The sequence below is a fragment of the Phyllostomus hastatus genome, unplaced genomic scaffold (assembly GCF_019186645.2).
Source record: "Phyllostomus hastatus isolate PE091 unplaced genomic scaffold, TTU_PhHast_1.1 phas_contig_40, whole genome shotgun sequence".
NCBI classification, from domain to species: domain Eukaryota; kingdom Metazoa; phylum Chordata; class Mammalia; order Chiroptera; family Phyllostomidae; genus Phyllostomus; species Phyllostomus hastatus.
This window is the reverse complement of record NW_025333872.1, coordinates 741,692-747,147: the sequence shown is the minus strand read 5'-3', so window position 1 is coordinate 747,147 and position 5,456 is coordinate 741,692. Positions and strand designations below refer to the sequence as shown.

At 47.0% G+C, this 5,456-nt stretch overlaps 1 long non-coding RNA gene across 1 annotated transcript; it reads left to right on the top strand.

Annotated features, from left to right (window-relative positions):
• The first annotated feature begins 936 nt into the window (after positions 1 to 936).
• On the top strand, positions 937 to 3,361 carry LOC123822026. The gene is made up of 3 exons (XR_006786200.1): positions 937 to 1,067; positions 1,713 to 1,838; positions 1,957 to 3,361. It is a non-coding gene; the product is annotated as an uncharacterized LOC123822026 (long non-coding RNA).
• The last annotated feature ends 2,095 nt before the right edge of the window (positions 3,362 to 5,456 follow it).

Sequence of the window (5,456 nt, the reverse complement as noted above, 5' to 3'; positions counted from 1 at the left end):
ACCGAACAACCACTTTCTCCATAGGGCGTGAGGCGCTCCTGTGTGGTATAGGAAGCAACAACTTCCGTGTATTCTCTTGAGCACAATGAGCACTTCCTGGAGGAAACAATATACTTGGTAAGTTGAATATTTAAAACAAACAAACAAAAAAAAAACCCAGCTGCTCGAGAACAAACTCAGAGGCCAAGAAGCATTTGAGAAAATGCTTATCTTCAAGAATAACAAAGAAAGGCAAATTAAGAAAAGAGTGGCTCATTCCATCCTCAACAAGGAACAGGCTCAGTAGGCCCCCGTGACACCCACCCACAGACGAGAGCTGGAGGTAATAGCGGTGCACACTTTTGGAAGAGAAATTAAATGTTTCTCCCCTGCAACCCAGCCACTCTATTTCTGAGAATACACCTTTCAAAAATGTTTTCACATACACACAAAAATACATTTATAAAGGTGCCCTCTGAGGCACTGACTGACTACTACAAAATCTGGGGGAAATCCAAACGACAAGCAGTGGACTTTGGATGAATAAATATGTTGGAATGCTAGGCAGCCAAGGTAGAGACGTAGATCTGTGAGTCCTGACGTCAGGGGACACATGGGTGCTCTTAAAGGTGCAGAGCTGGGTCTCTTGGCCCTTTGCCAGGTGGTGGTGCTACCCTTGTCCGTGTACATGTGGAATTGGTAAAACCGTGATTCGGAGAACATGGCACAGCAAGGCTTAGGCCGATTTTGTTCTGTAAGATGATTTGTATAAATTACATCAAGGAATTAGACTAACGGCACAGGGTGTTCTCTAGTCTTTGTGTCTTCCATTGAGTTATGAGAATTTTACCTAACTTGTAGCGCCCTCAGTGAGGAAAGGGCACTGAACCTGGATGTCGTAACTGTCAACAGCCTTGGGTTTAAAAGAGGTGGGTAGCTGTGGACAAGCTGATTTGGGTCCACCTCCTGGTCCCCTCCCTCCTCCCTGCCCGCCTAAGATGAGGTGGGAGGGGGCTGCAAGTTCCACTCCAGTGTGTGCAAGTTTCAAGGACAGAAGTCATCTGCTGACGGCTGAGAAGCCAGTGTTGGTAAAATGCAATTTTCTTAATGTCACTTTGCATAAGATACAGGACGTGGCTGAACATTCCTCCTGAGTATTGACTGTCTCTTAGAATTTGAAGACTCTTACTAAGTTAACAAAAGTAACTATTTAGGGCTTGGAAGGGAGAAGGGAGTCTCCCTGGCTCTTTGGCTAAAAATTCCCTTAAGACAGTGTTTATTGTGGAGATAACACAAGAACATAAACAAAAAGGAAGAAAAAGCGAATGGTGGAACAGCATATATGAATGTTCTCATCTCTGAAAGTGACGATGGTGATGATAAATGCTGCTATGCTATTTTCTACAGAAGGACACCAGAAGAGCTTATTCAAAACAGTGACGATCTCCAAGGCATGGGGTGTTATGGGGCCTCTGGTACTTTAAGTCATACACAGACCTGTGTTACCATTGCAGTGCGGCAGAAATCGCCGGACAGGCTGGCCTGCCTGTCAGTAGGCTCTTGTTTTGATAAGACAAGACCTTAGAAGTCTCATTTTCTGGTTCCCTGCAGGGGGGCCGGGGGAATGGGGGCGGGGAGCGATCTTTCTTATCAACAGCCAGGGCAGCCACTCCTCTCCGCTTGGGCCTGGCGCCTGAGATCCTGCCATCGGGCCACATTCTCTGGGGTTTCAGGTCCGTCCGAAGAGCCCGACTCCGTTTCACCTCGTGGACAATCTCTGCGGGTGGAAACCTGGCCCTAAACCGGGCTTGGAGGTCGGAGCTGACTGAGAATGGAAGTCACGGAGGGCCGAAGAAGCTGTGAGTAATGCTTTAGGAATCAACCTCGACTTCAGTTTCTTTGGTATTGACTTTACATTTTTAACTTCAAGATTAATTAGTGTCTCTTTTATTTCATTTGATTTGTTTATTTTTTTAGGGCCACGAAGGAAACACTTGCAAAGGAACACGCACCCCTCCTGCTGGACAATCCGTGGGCAGCGAGGGCGGCGTGCCCCTGGGAGCTGCCCCCGCACGGAGGGTGCGCCCATGGGCTCCTGACGCAGAGGGCGGCTGCCCGACCGTGAGCCAGTCGGGGGCCAGGACCTAGACACCCCACTGCTGAACGGCTGTTTGTGAAAAAGTGTACATTAGTTTCCTGTCTTGTAACAAATTACCACAAACTTGGGGTCTTAAAACAACAGAAATTTATTCTTTTTCAGGGGGCCAGAGGTTCAAACTCAAAGTTTTGGCAGGGTTGGTGAGTGCCCTCTGCAGGCTCGGAGGGAGAATCCATTCCCTGCCTTTCCCCTGGACTGTGCCTGCTACTGCCCGCAGCCCGGGCATGCGTGGTGTGTAGAGGCTTCACTCGGCCTCTGCCCCTGTCTCCACCTGGCCGTCTTTCCTCTGTGTGTCCTTGGCTGCCTCCTCAAATCCTCTTCTGCCTTTCTCTCACAAGGACATCTGTCGGTGGACTTAGGGCCCACCTGAAACCCAGGATGATCTTATCTTGAGGTCCTTCACTTAATTATACCTGCAAAGACTTTTTCCAAATAAAGTCACATTTGCAGATTCTGGGGGTTAGGGCTTGAACATAGTCTTCTGGGGCATCCTTATTCAACCCCCTGCTGAGAGGGACCAAGGGGACTGAGGACAGTTGCTGCTCTGATCAGCTGGGGCATGTTGCAGAGCTCCCTTTGCCTGATAATTTGCACAGCCCATATCTATCACAGAGGTCCCAGCTGACTAAACTGCATCCTGCCCTCGAGTTGCAACCTGGTGGAAGATGCGTGTAAGGAAACCCACATTTGCAGAAGAAATCCTTCCGCCGCGGAAGGAGGAACAGATGGCACTTTGGAGCAGGGCGTTGGCCCTCAGGACCAGGAGACCTCTCCTCTCTTGTTAGCTTGTTGTCACTCCCAGACCTTGAGTTGGTGGGGACCCCCATTCAGATGGGAATGCTTGATTGCATTTGTTCTGTGTCCGGAGGGCTGGAGCCACTGCTTAGCATTCCCTTTGGGAGGGAGGTTGTGACAGAGAAGGCCTGGCCTGCAGCTGGAGCTCCTCTGTGAAACCGAGAGACCCAGGGCAACATGTCGGAGGCCCCAGGTAGACAGGATGGAAGTTTTCCAGGGAGCACAGCAGCCACTGGGGGAGATACTCCCAGAATCCTCTTTTCAAACCCCCTTTGCCAAAAAGGGGATAGCCATTTCTAGAATTCACCTGGTGGGGGACCAACCTGAGAAATAATGTTAACTAATTTTAAAAAATGGAATATATAAATAATACATATTTACTATAGAAAATTTGAAACATTTGGCAAAGAACAAAATAAATAAATAGGGCTTCCAGTCAAGATGGTGTCATACACAGACATGGCTCGCCTCTTTGTACAACCACATCAAAATTACAACTAAATTATAAAACAACCATCACTCAGAACCACCCAAAATTGAGTTGAATGGAAGTTTGACAACAACAGAATTAAAGAAACCACATCCACCCAGACTGGTAGCAGGGGTGCAGATACAAAACGGGCTTGTCTCTCACCCACGTGTGGTGGATAAAAATTCGGGAGGGAGATCTCGGGAGTGAGGATCCCCAGCCCAGAGTGCCAGTGCCAGGAAGATAAGTCTCTATGACTTCTGGCTGCAAAAAGCAGTAGGGATTGAGTTGGTGGAAGAAAGTTCTAGAACCCCAAACAGTTCCTCTTAAAGAATGCACACATGGACTCACCTACTTAGACTCCCTCCCTCTGAGCTCCAGCTGGGGTTGGGGGCAGCTTGAAGGGCACCAGTGGCATACGAGGAGAGGGTGAAGTACCTGGCATCAGGTGAGCAGAGGCCCCTGGCCCTTTTCTGAGCCTTCCTCCTGCAGAGCCATGAAGCTAGCAGGCTGGTGCCATGTTTGAGATTCTGTCAAATCTGGCTAACACTGTTTGACCCACCTTGGAGATGCTCCAGAGACTCTACCCCACCCAACTTAAAGGTCAAACCCAGCTGCTTTTCCATATAAATGGCTGGTCTTGGCTCATGCTTTACAACTTCCTAAATCTTGTCAAACAAACAACAGCTGGCTTTAGTGAGCTCCAGGCAGGGCAATAGCAGCAGCTAGATGAATTTCACAGCTTGGCTTTGCCTGGGAATCTCCAAGACCAGCCCAAGTAGCAGCCATCTCAGATTGCTTTATAGTTCAGAAAGGGAGACCTGTGGCAAATCACAGGTGGGGTCTGACCTTGACTTGCACCACCAGGGAAACCCCAGGGCCAGTGCACTCAGTGGATTGCTCAGACCACTTTGAAGCACCACCACCCTGCCACTGCACAGCTGATCCTCCCCAGAGGGTGGAGGTTGGTGGTAAGTGGTCACAGCCAATCCTTGCTGCTGACTGGCCTGGGTAAATCACTCCCATTCATCTGTCAATAACAACCAAGGCTCAACTACAAGAAAAGAGTGTACTCAGCTCACATGAAGGGTGAACCTCTAATATCCAGCTTGGGTGAGAGGGGAGGCTGTGCCACTGGACCCTACAGCACACCTACATTAGACCACACTACCAATTCATGGAGTCAGAGCAGATCTACTATCACATAGAAACAAACACAGGGAGGCTGCCAAAACAAGGAGACAAAGAAACATGGGCCAAATGAAAGAACACATCAAAACTCAGAAAAAGAGCTAATGAAATAGAGATAAGCAATCTATCAGATGCAGAGTTCAAAACACTGGTTGTGAGGATGCTCAAGGAACTTAGTGAGGACCTCAACAGCATAAAAAAGATCCAGTCAGAAATGGAGGATACACACTAATTGAAACAAAGAACAATTTACAGAGAATCAACAATAGAGTGGATGAAGCTGAGAATCAAATCAATGATTTGAAACATAAAGAAGCAAATAATAATCAATCAAAACAAGAAGAAAAATGAGTTAAAAATTGAGAGTAGTATAAGCAGCCTCTGGGAAAATTTCAAGGGGTCCAATATTCACATAATAGGGGTGCCATAAGGAGAAGAGAAGGAGCAAGAAATTGGAAATCTGTTTGAGAAATAATGAAAGAAAACTACCCTAATTTAGAAAAAGGAAGTTGACATGAGAGAGTCCCAATCAAGTTGGATCCAAAGAGGACAACACAAAGACATATCATAATTAAAAAACCAAGAGTTAAAGATAAAGAGAATCTTACAAGCAGCAAGAGAAAAGGAGACAGTTACTTACAAAGGAGTTCCCATAAGACTATCAACTGATTTCTCAAAGAAAACCTTATAGACAAGAAGGGGCTAAAAAGAAGTATTCAAAGTCATGAAAAGCAAGGACCTCCATCCAAGGTTACTCTATCCAGCAAAGCTATTGCTTAGAATGGAAGGGCAGATAAAGTGCTTCCAGACAAGGTAAAGCTGAAGGAGTTCATCATCACCAAGCCCTTATTATATGACATGTTA